The sequence below is a fragment of the Diorhabda carinulata genome, chromosome 3 (assembly GCF_026250575.1).
Source record: "Diorhabda carinulata isolate Delta chromosome 3, icDioCari1.1, whole genome shotgun sequence".
Classification (NCBI taxonomy): domain Eukaryota; kingdom Metazoa; phylum Arthropoda; class Insecta; order Coleoptera; family Chrysomelidae; genus Diorhabda; species Diorhabda carinulata.
The window spans coordinates 33,081,491-33,101,367 of NC_079462.1; the positions used below are offsets into that span (position 1 = coordinate 33,081,491).

General features: G+C 31.1%; 1 long non-coding RNA gene across 1 annotated transcript in view; it reads left to right on the top strand.

The window, feature by feature from the left end:
• LOC130891280 (uncharacterized) overlaps positions 1-17,770 on the top strand; it is an 88,907-nt gene extending 71,137 nt beyond the window's left edge. Inside the window, exon 2 of the long non-coding RNA XR_009058874.1 lies at positions 15,026-17,770. This is a non-coding gene — a long non-coding RNA (uncharacterized LOC130891280). The remainder of the gene's footprint in view (positions 1-15,025) is intronic.
• The last annotated feature ends 2,107 nt before the right edge of the window (positions 17,771-19,877 follow it).

Below are 19,877 nucleotides of genomic sequence, written 5' to 3' on the forward strand. Positions count from 1 at the left end.
TTAAAAAAGAAACCCTAACAAATAACAAGTTGTAACTTTGTACCTTTGTCACAAAAATCAGTAAAAATATGAAATTTCTTGAGATTTTATTGTTATTTTTAGGTTGGTCATTGGAAGAATAAATTACATAGCTTTTGTGAATTAACTACGCTTTCTTAGATCATCATATTAAAGGTAGTTGCACAAACAACTATACGTAGTATAATCTATATACTAGCCTCCAATATTACCGTTCGTCCTCAAATTATTTCGAAAAAACTAAGAATTAAGAGAGAAATAGCCCACATGAAATTCTAGCCGAGCAGTTGATAGATATGAGACTATATTTGTGTTCAAGGTGGATTTTTGAAGTCTTCAACTGCAACATCAAGAAAATTAATATACAAGCTATTTGTGGTGACAGAAATTAAATAACTTACCATATGAGGACTAAATAAGAATCTGATAAATATTAGAAGAAACTATCAGTCCATTTTTACTTTGTACTTTGTAATGCAGTGGTATTTTTTAAGTAACTACTGCTAACTATCTCTAAGTCGTTGCCAGGCTCTTCTGGAACCTTTCTCATATAATGTGATTGTCAAACGGAATCCAGAAAAACTTACTTCCCTTATTTTGTAAGATATTAAATCACCGAAGTATCACTCAACATAATATAAAATTATAAACATATTTCAAGATTACCGAGATGCCAACTTTCTATTCGAGTATATTTTTAACGCTCCATTTGCCTCAACTTCTCAGGTTGTATTTCATTTTTCTAACCATAAAATTCGAAAAATTTCAGATGAAACAACCAAAATAGACCAGTTGCTGAAGTATTTTTCTGATATATTGTAATTAAAAACAAATAAAATCAGAAAAAGACAATAATCAATGAGATCTATGAAAATACGAAAAAATACGTTATTTATTTGAAGAGCAGCTTGTATACTGGTTTCCAATTGAGTTACCCGAACCAGCAGGGGTTGACATAACTTCTCTAATTTGAAAAATAACTGTGGGATTGCGAGTTAACTGGTAAAAACTGTAAACAAGTTTAGATATCAGAAACCTAATGATATTATTGAATTTAATTGAGTTATGTCATATTATAGAAGGTAAAATAATAATAAAAGCATAATTTTTAATTGAAATTATCATTAGAAAAAACATGATGGACCCAAGCATGTTTTTTGCAGTTGTGGAAGTTAGTAAATATACAAAAAGTGCGCATTATTGAGATTTTTGTTGAAATATTTTCACGGTTTACTTCTTTAAATTAAAAAATGAAGGAGGGCTCTCGAGTTAACTGGTAAAAACTGTAAACAAGTTTAGATATCAGAAACCAAGTGATATTTTGGAATTTAACTGATAAAGTCGTATTACAGAAGGTAAAAGAATGATAAAAGCATAATTTTCAATTAAAATTATCATTAGAAAAAACATGATAAACCCAAGCAAGTTTTTTGCAGTTGTGCAAGTTAGTAAATATACAAAAAGTGCGCATTATTGAGATTTTTGTTGAAATATTTTACGTATTATGTGGAAGAAACATATACGAGCTTTCGCAGAAAGTATTTCCATTTTAAAATCATATATTGAGATCAAAACTTTTTCATTACCACTTTAGTCCACTTTATCTTAATTATAATGGACTGGCCTAAAAAAACTTTTTCAAGAATATACAATGCTTATCGATTACTTCCGTCTGAAAGCTTCCAACTTCGGATATTAAGAACTCGTTCAAAAGAAATCGGAATATTGGAACCATATTAGCTTGTTTATCATTGTAGTATTCAATAACAAAAGAACTAAAAGAGAAAATATGAAAGTAGAGAGATAAAAAAGGGTGAAAAAAACTTTATATATTAGAATTTCCTACTCGTATACTTATATAAATAAATGATGTTGTAAATATTGATGGAATAAGTTTGTCATCGTTGAAATAAATCCTCTTTTTACAAATATATAAAAAAAACAGTTATCCTATTACTTATTACTATTTCATTCAAATCTTTATCCTCATTTGGTATCATTATATAATTTTTGTATTGTTATTCACTTCTTTACTTTTGATTTTAATGTTCCTCATTTTTATAGTTCAGACTCGTTTCAAGGCCGATTTATAAACTTTCCTTTTGCGTTGCTGTTCGCAGGTTTGCAGTTTAATTTTCGTAGCAAATTGTAAAAAGTTATGTTATTATTTTTGACGTATTTACTGTTTTTTATTTTCATGCTTTTGTTTCTAATTCGGTATTTGTGGACGATATGGTGGAAAATAACGAAGAAAACTAGCAAAAAAAAACAAAGAATTATCAACCAGTAGTAGGTTGGTACATATTTCAAATCATTTGGTTCAAAATTACTTACATTAACGAAAAAATGGACACGTTTTTATCCTTGATGCGAAATATGGTATAAATTTCTTCCCGGTAGGAAATTAATATAAAATTTCTCAGTGAAACTAGCAATAAAGAAAAATATGTCTGGGAAACGATAAAATTCCCCGCTACTGTTCTCGGAACTTTTTCCGCTTTTCTTAATATCTGAGTATTTTTATTTCAATTACTGGAGACGTATAAAATAAATCTCGGAATAAACGTCAAGTTTATTTTCCAGAATACAATTTGAGATTAAGGAATATCTAAGCAACGTAGAAAAGATAAACATATTATTTATTCGTATTGTTCATTCAGACAATGTACCTTGATCAACTGAGTAATCTGTCAGAAATTGTACAGGTGCAGGTCATTAACATTTCATATAAAGTAATTCAAATGATAAATGTTGTCATGAAAATTGTTTTTGTAAAGAAAAAACGAAATTCGAAAATTGCACAGGATAAACATGAATTAAAGTTGACACAATTCATATTTCACCTCAATAGACCAACGATGTTTTGCGTTCGTTCGCAATATTCATTTCTACTGAGACATCTCGAATTACAAAGAAATTTCACACCTAATTAATAACTACAAAATTAATTTATAATGTCAAGGTTCTATTGTATGAATGTATATTTTTGTGTAACAACTAAAATCACATGAACAAAACGTTACATACACCTCACAATGATAAGCTTGAAACATTATATCCCACACTATAGTTCTTTTACATTTATCTAGCTAGTTTACCCATAAAACCAAATATTCATTTGTAGATTTCATATTTTCATTGTGGAATATCTAAGGTATTAAAACCTGTTATTTCAATGGATGATCAAGAACAATTAACTCTGGATACTGAAGAACTACGAGGACCGTTTTTTTTCAACCTCCGATAGGCTATAGAAGAGGGTATTGAAAATGAACAAACCTTGAAACTTCTGGAAATTCTGTGGACAAAACAGTAATGGTGAATCTGCGCTTTTCTTTAACCATTCTGTCAACTCGTTGAACCAAGTAACCTAAAACGAGAGATTTGCATCCTCGGCCCCCTTCATCATTCACACACAACACCATCACTCATGAAGTTTTCCCCATACACACAATCCTCATTCTGCGATGGATTTCTTCAGCACTATGGTCTTCAGGAATCACACTTCGCAATTCACACTTGGCGGGAGCATCAGTTATGGTGGACATGCTTACGTGGCTGTAGCACAACGCCGACTGACGCCTGAATGTCAACAATGGCGGAGTGTGTAGTGCGACAGCTTCGCAATTGTAAATATGATATGAATATTAGTAATAATAGTAAATTCGTGGGACCAGATTGAATACCGATAGAGCTTAAATGAAGAAAGCTACAACATGAAATAGTAGGTAAACTATTCCATGCAATATATAATCGGAGAAGTGGATGAGAAGAAGACTGGTTAACTCATGTTCATGTACCGTAGCTACAAGATATTTGTAAAAATAATTTAGGGTCAAAGAATACTTCTGAGAATTGGGAGATTTCGTTAGCTATGCTAAAACTTTCAACGTAATTTGACACAAAAATCTAGGAGAATATTTTATGAAAATATTCATCTAGAAATTAAATAATACATACGAGAGTTGGAGATTTTGAAACTGAAGATGTTGACAACGAAGATTGCGGCGAGGGTCCATAATGTAAACTTTATTTTTCAATTTAAATTTTGTTCAGAAATTTGAAGAAGCTCAAGTCATATTTAATTAGAGTAAACGGAGTATCCTTATTTACAATTAGATACCCGATAAAATTCCTTCAGATTCCCCAGAGAGTTTGTTAAAATTTTTGATCAACTGAAACCTACACAAAAAATAAATTTATGACCATGAATTACTCACTTGACAACAATGCCTTACATATAGGGTAATTGGGATTGATCTGGTCCATCCAGTTCAAATGTCTCAAAATATTTTGAATTTAATTGTTATTTTGAGAATATTTGTGCTAGTTCAAACCAAATTAGGTCTTTACTACGTTATTACAACTTGAAATTACAACAAATGGCTTGGTGTTATACATTGTTGATATTAATTTAGGCAATAAAATCAATGATTTTCAACTACAAGTCGACTAGAAGTATTAATTATGTGACTATACAGACAAATGTTTCCCATAACATTGATGGAACATAGAATTTTTATCAAGAGCAAATACAGAAAGATAATTATTGATAAGCGTCGAGTGTAAAATCGCATATAAGGGATATATACTAACAAGTGAAAAATGATATTAAAATGCAAAATCGAAGGTCGAAGGGGAGCCAGCAGACGACACAATCATGGTTTTGTAATATACGAAAATGGGCGGATGTACGGAGTGTAGAATAACTGCTTTTATGGAATACAGGTCAGGGCTAGCCAAAGTAATCGTGATGTGAAATAATATATCGGGATTTCTTTCATACTTATAGATGATTTATCTGGAATAATCAATTTTAGTCGTATCCTGAATTGATGCAGTAATTCAACATCATTCTTTTTCTTATGAATTTTATACTCATTTCTATAATTGCTTTATTTTATCATCGTCAGCCAAGAGCACCTGCTTGTGTTCAGTAGCAGCGTCTTTTTGTGAGTTTCATCCCATTTTGTTGACAAGGCTATCAATTTTCTTCTGTTTTTAGACATTCTTGCAACCCCTTTCCATTATAAGTTTATTTATCTCGCTAGCTCTCCTCCATTTTCGTACCTCTTTTCCTTTTGCCTATTATAATTTAGAGCTTAACTGGTTATGTTTACTTCAGTCTTAGTTCTTTGTTCTTGAAATACTTATTTTATATTTTATATTGTGACCTTTTGCGTCAATATTCTTCTTTCGATGCCATTTTCACTACCTGCTTTTGTATTATATACCCCAAATAGCAAAATCACTCTACTAGCTCCATTTGTTTCTTCTCAAAAGATGGCGCTTTCTGTTCCGGTTTTGTTATTTCCTAATATCTTTGTTTCATCACTGTTTGTGTTTAGTATAACCGGCGTTGAGTTAGTATGTAGCCTGTGTGTGTAGTTTTATTTTGCACGTGATTTCAATTGGTTCTGACATGTTATCCTCTATTTTACTCATTATTTAATACATTGCATTATTTAGTTCAATGAGTTCTTTTTTGACAATCAACCATCTCCCGAATGTAATACTATACTTTATCTACAACTTCCTCGTTCTAATTTATTATTTATTTCGCCGTCGATGGAACGCTCGGTAACTGCAATTGATTTTCACCCTCTTAATTTTGACTTGACGTTTAAATAATCTTATTTTAACAAAGAGTTAATGATATTTAATTAAAAAAAGAAAGAATTGTTATAAGTTTGTTTGTTATATGACAATTTCTATATTATTTTATGAAGAAACGTTGAATTAAACAATTTCGTATCAGGAATATATTGATTTAAAGAGTCCTTCTGCCGACAAGCTTTTACAAATAATTGTCATTGTTTGTATTTGAAGGGTGTGGATACCTGTATTCATCATTTAGATTGACGGCTGCACCTATTGTTTACATTCTGTTACCACATCGCTCAATATCTAATCTTACAAAATATTTTTTTTTCGGTAAAGTGATACTTTACAAAGGAAATCATCTTCATATATAGAACAGTTTAATATTTTTACATAATGTTGACGTATAACATTTAGATTGACTGAAAGTTACTACTCAATACGGAAATGTCGTGTCGTCACGGCAATCTAAAAATTATATTGATATAATCGATTAATGGAACTCAAAATATTTATTATCTATTCTCGCCTTGTGACATGTCAAATGAATCATAATATTTACGAAACTCGCAATCTACACAAGTCTTATTTCATGACTGTAAAACCATAAGAAATGAATCGTTCAAAAAAATTTTTAGTAGAATTTCTCTCTTCGTTAACATCGACAATATTGAAAATGGTATTAATTATCATTTGTGAAATATCACTTTATTAGCGGATGCCAATATTTTGAATCATTTTTTATTTCATTTAACAAAAGTTTTATTTAACATGCTAATCCAACATAACTGATCTAACTTAGCTTCCACGAGAAATTTTATTTTAGAATTCAGAAAAAGTTTCAATTATAAATGAAGTAAAGTTTGCTGTATCTAAATAACAATTACAGTGAAGCTTATTAACGTAAATAGAAAAATAAACAAGAAATTGTTCCACAATTCTCCTTTTTCTCAAAAATTATACCTGGACGGCTTGTTGAAAGGCAGGACTTTCCAATGAAAATTCTACAGCAAACTTCTCTAAATACGCGTTTGTCTTTGGCATCATCTCTTAGATTAGGTAGATATGGCGGATTAGGTAATAAATTGTTATAAAGTTTGGCTAAAACTATAGCGGAAAAGTGATCACTTACATTGTCCTTATTGTGGTAAACTTTTATCGTCGGCAACTTTAGTATTTTTGAGTTTACTCAATATTTGTTTTTTACCGCTCTATTTTTTTGTTCAATAATCGATGAAGGTAACACCTTTGGTATCCCAAAATACATTAGCCACAATAATTTTTGTCCGAAAAAACAGTTTTAGCTTTCCATGTAAGTTTTCATTAGCTACTTCATGTACTTTATTAACTATTTATGAAGGGCTGACAATAAATGACTACTCCATCAACAATAAGATTTTATAACTTAAAGTTATAATCTATAAATAACTAAAAACTAGATATAACTGATACAATAAGTGGTATATAATACATTGTTTATTGAAGCCTTAATATTCAAAGTATAACTAATGGTATTCCATGGTTTTAACTCAATGTTCGGCAAGATCTTTGAAATCGTTATTTGACAGTAAATAGTAATTTGACGGTGCAAGATCCGGAGTAAACTCTCAGTTAACTAAATCTGGATATTTTTCATACATTCGCATCAGCTGTCCTCTATAGACCTCGGCATTGATGGCTTGACCATCTGGAATGATTTAGAAGTATACTAAATCTTCATAATTCCACCAGAAACGAGACTTTCTGCTCGAATGGACCTCTCTTTGCGACGGGCTCTGTTAATTGTCCTTTGTCTAACCACCATCAGTGGCCGACCTGAGTCAGCCCACTAACAAAACGATTAAACTGTATTCTTTGTATACCTCTTCAATTTCAAATATTTTCGTTGCTGCCACGGCTGATTTGAACTTTTGTTTCTAATATCGCACTCCATACTGATTATTATAAAAGGATTCCACTACAAATAGACATTTTACGCACAAAACCGAAATTTCTTATTATTGTAATTAAACATCTTTTTGCACTACAAAAAGTTTTAAATGAAGTGAGATGTCGGTCAAATATGATCAACGAGGGGCTGAAAGAAATAAACAGATCGACGTGAATCTGAAATATACGAAAACAAAAAAGTGATAGAGAACTACCAAATGAATATCAGAATCATACTTCTGCACTGTAGATTCAAAATTTTGCTTTATTGCATAACAAAAAAGAATTAACAAGTTTCATTTAATTTTTCTTATCGCTCGCGACATAGTGATGAATATGTAAGTGGGGGATTTACCAGCAGGCTGAGTAGGCCGTAGCAGATTACGAGGGGCGGCAAATTTTGTCCCGAAATGTTTTATTTGAGTATACAAGATTGGAAATAATTATTATTCATACTGAAAAAATCAGTTTTGATGATCAGCATCAGAGAATTTTAATATTTTGAAGAAAAAGAGTTGGAATTAAGCGTATAGAAAATATATACTATATAAAAGACAATAAAAAAGAAGATTTAATGGAACACCTGAGTAAGATATGACAATAACTGCTAGTGATTACCTCGGGGTTAATACGTTTCTCATTGTCTCATATCCGAGTTACCAAGAGACTTATAAAGAGATTTTTTTATTACAAAATTGAGTGAGTTTTCACAATAGGCTCTAGCCGAGGAAAAATTGTTTACCAATGATTTAAAATTAGTTCAAGAACGCTTACCAAAGCTACTAACTTTTACTACTTAATTTTTTCTTGTTTGAAATGAGTAAAGATCTATTTACTATCGACTTTAAGTCAAGAAATTCTGTACGCTTTAGTCATTTTTATTCAAAGAGCAACAATTTTTCGTACGATGACATAATTTTGATTTTTTTAATTTGTGAATCGTATGCATGAACTCGTTGTGTAAGTTTAATTCTTATACGTGTTGAAAACAGTTTTAAAACCAACCTTACAATACAAGATTCAATTTTGCTTAAAATAATATTTCAAAAATTCTTTGCAGGGAATAAAAATTAGTTTGAATAATTGTGAACTAAGGTATCAAATTTCAAAGTTCAGTATAGACGGGAAAAGATGAATAGCCTACAAGCGGCCAATCCGTACATCCACCACTGAGTGAGACAGATTAATAACTGGTTTGGCACAATTTCACGGATTATAACATGTAATGTAGTTATCAGGCATTTACCTTTAAATGCGTATTCATAAAGATATTTACTAAATGCCGACCTAGCGTAAAAAACTAAATTATTCAAATTTCGCTGCATAAAATTAAACGGGATGTGTAAAAGTTGGAAAATTAGAGAACTTCGTTATCTTGCCGGCGTAAAAATATCAACTCTAAATTCCACGAAACTGGTTTAGTTACTTACTAAAATTAACTTTCGCAAATCCTCTTAACCTAATTTACTCGAATTTCTTAACAATTTTCACCCTCCGCAATGTTCGCGGCAATTTAAAGTTATACAGGTTTTTTCCTTCGCATTGATCTTTATTGAAATAAACAGGTGAACATTTAAATTTATATATCGTTATTGTGACTAAACGGAAATGAATCTCCAATTGGAAAGGCAAAATTATAGGAAAAGAAAATTGTATTTTTGGAAGTGGAGGCTATTTCCCAATGGTTTCAAGGTATTAGCAATGCTTCTACGAAGTATCTAAGCCTGTTGATGAAATGGACGCTATAATAATCTCATTTATCTGTATGCTTCTCTCGTTTTTCCTGCCTACCAGCATTATTTGAAAAGTATATTTCGTCTTGCATTTAACATATATTTTATTTGTCTTAGTTATTGCTTCGTCCACTGGTTAATTATTCCTCACTTATCTCTGGTGGGGATTCTTTCCAAATTTTTTTGTCTATTCCCATTAACACTAGCTCGTCCACATTTATAAGAATAATAGAGACAACAAAAGTTCAAATACTCTATATATTTGTCATGAATATGACACTAAAAATAATAAAATAAAAGAACAATAGCCTGGAGATAATAATTAGTTGCAGCAACCTAGAAACGGTAAAACGGATAAATTAGTATATGCAAACAATATAGTAACAGTAGCAGATATATTTAGAGAATAGAAAAAAATGTAGATACAAATCATAGGAAACTTAAATAGAAGTAAATGAATGATGAATGGGAATACAAAGAACAACTTTTAATAAGTAAACAAAGAATATATAGAGTGACCACATACGAATAATTCGAAGTCATTGTCACAGAAGATGGAACAATATGATAAAGATAGTGAACAAAAAAAGAAAGAAGAGTGAAGATATAAGAATGGAAATATACTACATGATAACAGCAACTACCTTAAAATAAAGAAGGAAAACCTGGGGAACGAGTAAAATAACAACAGCAGAGATGAAATAGCTAAGGAAAATAGCAGGGAAAACGAGCATGGATAGGCTAGAAAATAAGGTAATCAGAGGAAATATCAAATAGGAACTAAGAGAAAACAAAGTAGGTGAATGATGTCTAAACTGGTTTAGAAAAAACACCATTGAGTCAAAAAATGTGAAAGCAAAAGCAAAATAAAGCAAAAATTTAAAACTCTAAAAAAGAGGTCGTGAAAACCTTAAAAATAAATTAACAGGGTTAATAAGTGTGGTAATTAACATAATTCATCAAATGAACTAAGTGGGTTGACAATTAAACTAAAAAATGTTTTTTAGTTTAGAATTTATTAAAAACACACTTTGAATATGGAAAAATTAATATCGGATTATTCGTCAGTGTTAACCCTTTTATTATTATTGTTTGTTGTTGTTGCTAAAGTAATCATAACGTGTGGGTACATTAAATAAAGTAAACACCATTTCTTCTGCTAACAAAACCAACACTCCTATGAAAATCAAAACAAAACGACGGTGCTGTTATTATGAATAGTTAGTATCACGAATATGCTCAGCATATTAACAATAGACTATCGGTCTAATGGTGTTAAACCATATTAAAAATAAATTGTTATTGATCTGTTTTAAACTACTTATTCATTGTTAAAAATTATATATTCCGTCCTATTAAACGATGCTCATTGACTGTGTATCTGGATTCAAACAGGTGCTGAAAACAACTCTGAAATTAACACACCAGTGAATATTTCGCATAAACAATTTGGATCTTGCCACGGGCGCAACTGCTTGAATTAGATTTTCCAAACTTGATTGGATACATTTTAAATAGCTGTTATGTGTTTTTATTTAGTTTACATTGTTAACCGTACATTATTAATGTTATGTTGAGGTTAGGTTTGCAACTTAATGGAAAAAGTAGGTAATCCATGGAATAATTAACAGTTTTTAATTAAGTTCTGGTATAGCTATTTCAGACAATCGCTTTTCTATTGTTAGGAAAATATTAAGTTGATTTTAATTGTCCGTTTTATGTTTTTTGCATTTTTTAATTTTTCTTTTATGAATAGCGACACAATAGGCAGAGGTGCTTTGTTTTAGAAGAGCTGAAGGTGTAGTTTTCAACAAATCAACTGAAAACTCTAGTCTTCATCAATAAAAATGTGCACGCTTCAAACTCATTCAATAAACAGATAAAATTACAAAACTACAATTTACTAATTTACTTAACGGCAAGCCATATGCATTTTTTTCAATAAGTTCTGTCGTTTAATAATTATATTGAAATTCAGAGGAGGTATAATGAATAATACCTCACAAACCTCAAAAGATTTTTATTATTTTCAAATGTCAAATCAACAAGTATATAAATATGATGGACTCAATTTTTTTCACTTATTCAAGAGGCCGCTTTGGATCTTTATACACAAATTTCTGCTATCGTCTTCTGTTTTTCAATATCTTCTTCAACTATTTCTCTTTCTAACTCTTCCTGCAAATTAGTTTATTCATCAGATTCACTCATGTTATAGATTCTTAATTTTTCACTTATTTTCGAATATTAATCTTTTGTTCATAACTTTGATAGAATTCTTCATTAAACGTAGTTTTATGTGAAAGGCTGGCTTCGTTCGGATCTGGAATCATATCGAAAAAACATTTGAGATTTCCTCTTAGAAACACCGATCTTTTTGAATGTAGTATGAATTTCAATCGAAGAAGGCTATAAAATTTTTCTTTATGTGAACTGCATGACAAATGAAATTGGTAACTAGATGGTTCTCATGGCGAAGCAACGCAGTTTTTAAATTAAACTTGGAGTAGTCTCTTCGAACTTTTCAACAAACTACTGATATAACAAAAGAAACACCTGCAACCTTGATGTTTAAAATTCTGGGTTTCTGAAGTCGTTAACCTTTGGGCGCAACGACCTTTTTCTTTCTTCCTTCCTGAGACCGCAGTACTCTTCAAGCAGGTATAGCTAGTTCAGAACCAAAAATTCTGTTTGGATCTAGTGGCATTAACGTTCCGAAAGAACCTTTCAGAGTAATACTGTCCTTTCACCGTTTCTTTTTTGTTGAGAGATTTTTTTACTTTAGCTAATAAACGCAACGGATGAATAAAAAGCATTAGTGTTAATTTTCTAGCCTCTTTATTTCCTTTTATTTCTGAATCTTTTTCTACGAAAGCAAGGAGATGAGACTTAGCTCAGTGCTTTTATAACTTGCTAACTATTAGAATGAATTGACCTACCACAAGTTTTATAGTTTCTAGCTTAACCTAACTACTTAGTTGTAGAACAACAAATGCGGAAATAAATCAAATACTAAGCCGTTGTCGACTGTTTCCAAATTACATTAGGAAAATAGACAATATAAGCTGGCAAACGAGCTTTAAACTTTTATTAATTTTAAACGCATATTGTTTCATGCAGCTTCTATTTGCGAATGAGCTACGTTAATTTATGTTTATATCCTCATGAAAAGTAAGTTGTTTAAAAAGCTAATTTAACCGTAAAAGTTTATATTTAGCTCTATCGTAAATTTCAGGCCGAAGTTAATTTTCGAAATTAACAATAACCGTTTACATTACACCTGTTCGAATGTCGTTTTAACGAATATAAGAAATAAACAACGTAATGTTGAAGGAATGTCATATAAATTTGTTTGTCATATAAATTTGAGACGAGCAGATAAACAGATATTTTAGATCTATATAAAAACAAAATGATGATTTTATTCTTTTGTCAAGCTGTTTTAAAGAAGGTATAGCAACTGTCATTGTTGGGTTTTTATGATAGAATTTGTAAATAGGAATGATGTGGTCAAGATTGTTTTTTATTGATTAAGTTTCTTTTCTCCAGAAAGTTATATACAGTTTCTAATCCTCTACAAGGCTCCTGAGCATACCCTGAAGATGCTCGACTCGATAGAGAAGAGAACAAGCAATTCGACTTGTAGATGATCCAGAGTTGTCCACAAACTTAGACAGCTTAGAGCATAGGAGAAAGGTCATTGACCTTACTCTGTTTTACAGATAGTACCAGGACAGATGCCTTCTTGAGCTATCCAACATAATCCCACCTACAGCAAGCGATCCAACATGGATCGAGATTAAAAGTTCCATTTTATCGCCGTCGAATTGATTGAATGAATAATAGTTTGGCAAACAAGAAAAAGGATTAATAAAATATATCAATTAAATGTAGAAAAATTAAATGTGAATACAAATAATTTACAAAGTAAAACTTTAATCAAAACGAATGCTCCTAATATCCTTTGAAAATTTTACTTTATTTGCAGTGGCGTGTCCAGAATTCTGCTCTGGGTAGAGTCAGGATACAAGTCCACGGAACCTCCAGGGTTCTAGGGGACTTTAGAAGAATGTTTTGTAGTATTATTTTGGTCCTTCAGAGAGTGCTATCTGTAGCTTTACAAAAATGAATTAACTACTTCATTTTTGGGCTCAAAAAAGGAAAATAATGAGAGAGATTTTATTCATTCAAATAAAATTGTTAATATCAGTTTTAACAATATTTATTTTATATCATATATGCTTATTTTATAGTTTAAGCTTTCGTGTTTTTTGCAAGCTCATGAATTACTTCCTCAGATCTTATGCTAATGTCTTCGTGTATCTACAATAGAGCTAGATCATAAAGGCTTTGGAAGAGTTTTTGATGTAATCTTTTAAGTACTAGAGTGTTTATTTCATATTTTTTCATAAGTTATATTTATTTTTTATAGAATATTGTCTAGTTTTTTCGCTCTACTGTGTGCCGTTTCAGATCTGGCTCTATATGTTATAAGCCAAAAACTCAACTGCATATTCTAAAAATTAAAATACGCCAACACATACCTCAATGAATGATGATCATTATACGATGAAAATGATGTTCTGGAAAAATATTTTTAATTCAGCTTGGGGTGAATATATTTTTAATTCCATATTACACATAAACATATGAAAAATTGAATCTGGAGCCATGTAGCTCATTTTTCATGTGCTCTTAATGTTGTTACCAAAAATTGTCAAAGTGAATTTTCGAATATATTCTGCAGCGAAAGGGAAGGTATCACTGTAATAATGATAATACTACATCAATAGCCTTTAACAAAATCTATAGTTGTGATAATATTTCAAAGATTTGAGAGAGCCGGTTGCTCTAGAAAAACAAATTACCTCCGAAAGACCAAAGTCTACAATTACTGATAAAAGGATTAGATAAATTACTTTTCAAAGATCCACTTCATTCGATGAAACGAATTGTCATACAAATCATGTTAGAATCTTTCGGAAATCTCTTATTTTCATCTCAAGAAAATAACTCTAGTCCAGGAATTATCAAGAGACGACTTCGATTGTGAATTGAGTAGAAATAATGTAGAAACAGTAGGAAATGCTTTTGATTTATTCAAATTCGAGCTTAACGGTTCCACTAATGAAAATAATACTCAATTAGTTAAAATTCATATTGGATAAAAGAATCGTTGGAATCATTGACAACAAATAAGATCGAAATTCATGTGCTAAAAAATGAAATTTTGGGCAAAGAATTTATTTAAACTTTTCCTAACCGCTGAATTGAGCGAAAAGTAGTCATAAAATTGCCCATAAGTCATCAGATTTCACGCTCCTTCCTATTTTCCTTTGAAATATTTGGAAAATAGATGATTTATCTGTTCAAAATGAAAAATTTCATAATTTGAGCTGCCATTAACATAAATTCAACTCATATTTGTGACTTGAATTTATGTTAATGGCAGCTCATATTTGTTACTTATTTGATTATTTGATAAGCTAACGGATTTAGCTATACAATATATTTAATAATTTTGGTTAAGAAAGTTCTTTCACGCGCTTACAAAGACCATTAATAATAAATTAGATGACACCTCCAAGTTCTATAAACGAGGTGTTTTTCGCACACATGTTTTCGGTTGAATTTTGAAATCACCGCGATACGCTTCTGTCCTCGACGTAAGGTTGTCATCTCTCCTAGCATATTTCAGATTCTTCGGCGTTTCCTTCCTTACTTATCTTCCATGTTTGTTTCAGCACATAAAATGATGAAAAAGCACATAGACGGAAGTATATCCTGCGATTTAGTTTTGATGAACTGCATCAGAATTCGGAGATGAATTCAAATGAACGAATTAAGGGACACGGCCACGAAAAGAAGGCAAGAACCGGATTTTCCGTACTTAATGGGCAAGTAAAATATGAATGCGAGCATTTTATAGACGGTAAATTATATTTCATTACTGACACTGGAATTTGACAAAATTATTATTATCTATTTCCTACTAATTCCGTCCTAATAATCTACTCGGAAATTGTTTGTAAACGCATAAGTTTGGGTCTCAAAAAACAGAAAAGAACGGACATTATTTTGAATCCTCGAATATTTATATTCTTTAAAAAAAAATGATGTACATTTTGATAGTTATTGAACTAGGTTGATATAGTTATTGCAGACGTAAATTATTTCTTATATTTTATTTATATTAACTTTTTAAGATATTTTACGGTATGTAGTTGTGAATATTAGCAAGCCACAAAATAGAGAACCAAAGAATCTTAATATCCATATTTGTTTCCTCTGTACCAATCTTGATACAAAAAATAATTTCAATCATTTGGTGTACGATCTTTGAGAAATATGAAAGTAGAGTAGACAGTGGAGCACAAAACTAATCCGATATCTCTATATTTTACTTTTGGTGAACCTTTTTATACAAGTATTCTTTCACGTTCCTATTTTGTTTCTAATAGTTCCTGGAATTTTTCAAAGGTTAAAGCATATGGTAGAACACCATACTAGCCTCTCGAACCTGAGAAACAAAAGCATTGTTACACTCTTTACTAATAATATTGATCTCCAAAATAATCGAATTAGTGGATGCAACAGGATTACTAATAGAGTTTCAACAACTTTCCACTTTGATACTGGACTTAATCTCGTATGAGAACAATAGATGAAAATTTTAAATTTATTAGTTATTGAGCACTAATTCATTCGAATCCATAGTGACAAAACAAATATGAAATTTCAGAGCTTAATATCTATACTTACCAACTTTCTTAAAAACTCAAGTTTCTTGTTAACAAAATCTTGCTTCAGAAACGATATCAAAGCTGCAGTAGCACTAAACAACAATGTTCTTGTAATCAGTTGGACTGTAGCGTGAACGCATTTGATAGTTCACAGGAAAAATCCAATAATTAACAAGATTCGACTGAATTAGTGCGCCTTTGCTTATTAGAGATTTCCAAAAAATATTTGTTCAATAATTACATACTATTCACTTTATCCTATTCGTATCAATTTTCAGTAATGGTAGAAACCAAATCCAAATAAAACCTGAACGATGAAACTTTTCTTTTTTGAATATTATCATAGTCAAGGGCAAAATATCAGTAAAACGTCAAACAGTGTGTCAAATTTGTTAATTTTCAACCCTACGAACGAATTCATCCAAAGCCATTGAAATGATTTTTGTATGATTACTCGGAATATTCTCCTGTTTAAAATGTTTTGGCAGGAATTATACCAATACCTAGGATCATTAACGGTCGTCAACATTCATGGTATGTGTGGATTCAATTTAGAGAGAATTTTTAGAATGTGCCTTCACCGTATAGAAGTTCATCCTAAACCCATGATAGGCACATTGAATGATATTAATAGTTCATATACAATTGAACAAGGTTAATCCTGGATAGCTGATTGTTTTCAACTAGTACTGAAATCAATTTCCGATAATTTAATCCAACATTCATTTGTATTATTATCAATGCAAGCGCGTGGTATAATAAAAGAATGAAAGAGGGATTTGATAATACGTATTCATTGGAAAGGAACTCTTATGTGGATTGTTTATAAATTTAGTAGAATTTTGGTCACATTTGGTATTTTCGTACTAAAGGTCTCTAATGTAATGCAGAGTCCGTTTAAAAAAAGATACCAAAGTATAATATAGAGTATAATAATTATGTTCAAAGTAAAGGACGTATTGAGTAGAATGTTTCTAAGACACAGAGTAGATGTTCATATGTCACAATAGCTACATTTCTGCGCTGCTCGGTAATCCAAAATATGCGTTGGAAAGTAAATGGTGAGTTCGGTTCAAAAATAATCAAACTACAGTCAAAGATTAAGAGCCTTGTGACCAAACAATTTGACTACCAACTGATCTTGAGAGTTATGGGTAGTTCTCAGAATATTTGACGGACTTTTTTATATGAAATTGTCATAGAATTGAGGGCGAATTGAGACAGTATAGTCGCTAAATAGCCCCCGTATGTATGAGTGTACCTATCTGGGTACCAATGATTAAACATTGGGTATATATAACAGCCTTTGTATGGAAAATGTACATTCATGTTTTGTAATATTCGCAACTGCTTTGTTTCACCGCACGTGAGGTTTGTTATATTGATTATAATGTTATTTTATTTGCTTCAACCTAATTAATTGTACGGGGTATTACCCAAGCAGAAAATACAAAGATGAAAGAATGAGGGACGAAATTATTGTACTCGCAGCAGCCAAATCTAAGGCGATTTTCGTATATACTGTCATTTGAGATTTGAGGTTTTCGCTAAGGCAATTTGATTGTTCCAATCCTATTCGAATATACAAGTCTCGTATAAAAAGGGTTCCACATTAATTATCTAAAGATATTATGGAATTTTTGGATGGGTTCGGAGGACTAGTTTGTAGTAAACGTCATATATAACTCAGTTTATTTATTCATGATTCATTTGGACGAAAGATTTGTAATAATTATGACGAATCTTTTTACACATATTGTGAAAGATAATTCGATAAAAAATTTAAAAAATTCCACGGAACGTTTCGATCTATTCCGATCTCTATAAACAACACCGTTCTTAAATTATAAATGAAATGAAAATGCCACGATTAACTGTAAATACACACACACAATGTGCTCTAGTGATTTTTTTCCTTCTTTTATTCATTATTCTATTTCTGGTTTCGTTCTTCCGCCTCTTGCGATTTTTGTTTCCACAAATATTTATTCTTCAATAGCCGATCTTCAAGTTGTAAATCTTCTGCTTCTGATCCGACACAGATAAACTTAGTTTTTTGCATATTGACCTTTAACTCTAATCTCTCAGTCGGATACCCTCTTCGTGATACGATCTCCTTCAATTTTCCACAGTTTCATCTACATAGATTTTGAATGACCTTGGCGATAGACTGCAGCCTTGTCCTTTGTTACGCTGAAGCTAAAGAAAAACTGTTTATTTTGGTGTTTGAGTTATCATAGAGTTCATATTCTTTTTCGATTAGACATTTCAGAATTTTGCCTTATAACCTGCTGAAGGAACTAATAGCTCTGTTGGGATACTACCAGGAGCAGCAGATCGATTGTTTTAAGAGCATTAACCATTTGTTCCTTTGTGATTTTTCTTGAACGGTATATCGTTTGGGAAACTGAATAATTAACTCCGTTCTGTTTTCTCTGAGTTTCTTTACGTAATGTTCCTTCCAACCCCTCATTACTATAGGTTGTATATTAGTTCTTACTGTCTATTCTCTCAAATTTTCAATGAGTTTTCATGCTTCTGAAGATATACGTCTTCATCTCGATGCATTTGCGTTACCAGTTTTTACTTCTATTGTTGATTCATGGTACAATATTATTATTAACAAGCGGACATAGTATTTGGTGCAACCAACGAGCGGGAACTTATTTGGACTGGAGAATCCCTTGAGCTTGACCACAATAAAATCCTGCTTCAACGTTTCGTCAATAATATAAAAGTATTGCAATTTGTGATTACAGTAGAAAAATTATTCTCTGGAAACAGACACAAGATGTGACAGATAGCAGTAAATAATTTCCCAATTGAATATTTCTTATCAATTCCCTATTGACGAGGAGGAACAACTGAAATATCTTGATACAACATTAAGAAACATTGTAAGATGTTGAAATAAACTTAAGTTAAATCCAAAACGATTCTTAAATAAAATGTTTTTTAAATGAATGAACAATGTCAAGTTCATAAATTGAATCTCGAAATTATCTTGAAGGAAGGAAACGTATTAAAGCATTTTCCAAACTAGTCGGCATCATAACGAAATTTTGAAGAGCAGATTCTAACAAATTTCACAAGGATGAAAGGAAATTCCTCTCTTTTTGTTTCCCGCATACAGAAAAAAAACTGAAAGAGAGAGCCGACTTTCAGGCTCTCTGCTCGATTTAAAAATATATTTTTTTCCTTCAGTGCTAAATGAATTTTAATTTGTGCTCTTTATTATGAGAGAGAGCGTTTTTGACAAGATCCATTATTCCAAAGCGAGTAAAGAATACGAAACGAGAGTTGAAAAGTTTTTGCATTGAAACGATCTTGATTGTTTTTTATGCGATTTGTTCGAAACCGAGATCTCACCTAATTGCGAAAAATGAACTTTGTATACCAGAGGGTTTCTACCTATTTTGATAAGTTCAGTACTTATCAAGTCCTCGAATCTAAATCCCTTCGATATATGGGGATGAAAGCTGGAAACACCATGTCAAAAAGTAATAAAATCGTCAAATTTCCAAGTAATCCATAAACTATGAATTGTTCTTATTCAGGGTTAGTTCGAAGTGTGAAAATTGAATATTTCACAAACCTAAAAGATAGAAACAAGTTTTTACAGATTTTTTCCTTCATAACATAAAACTTAAATAGAAAGATTCCAACAATTCCATTTTACCCTCTCTAGGCATTTGTTATGAACAAGATGAAGCTTCACCTCATTACACCCAGGCTGTACATAACTATCTGGATACAGAGTTCTCATTGAAGTAGATAGAAGCAAAATTATGAATTCTGACACTTATTTGAACACACGTTATCAGAATAAAGTTATAAGGAACCTCATAAGTAT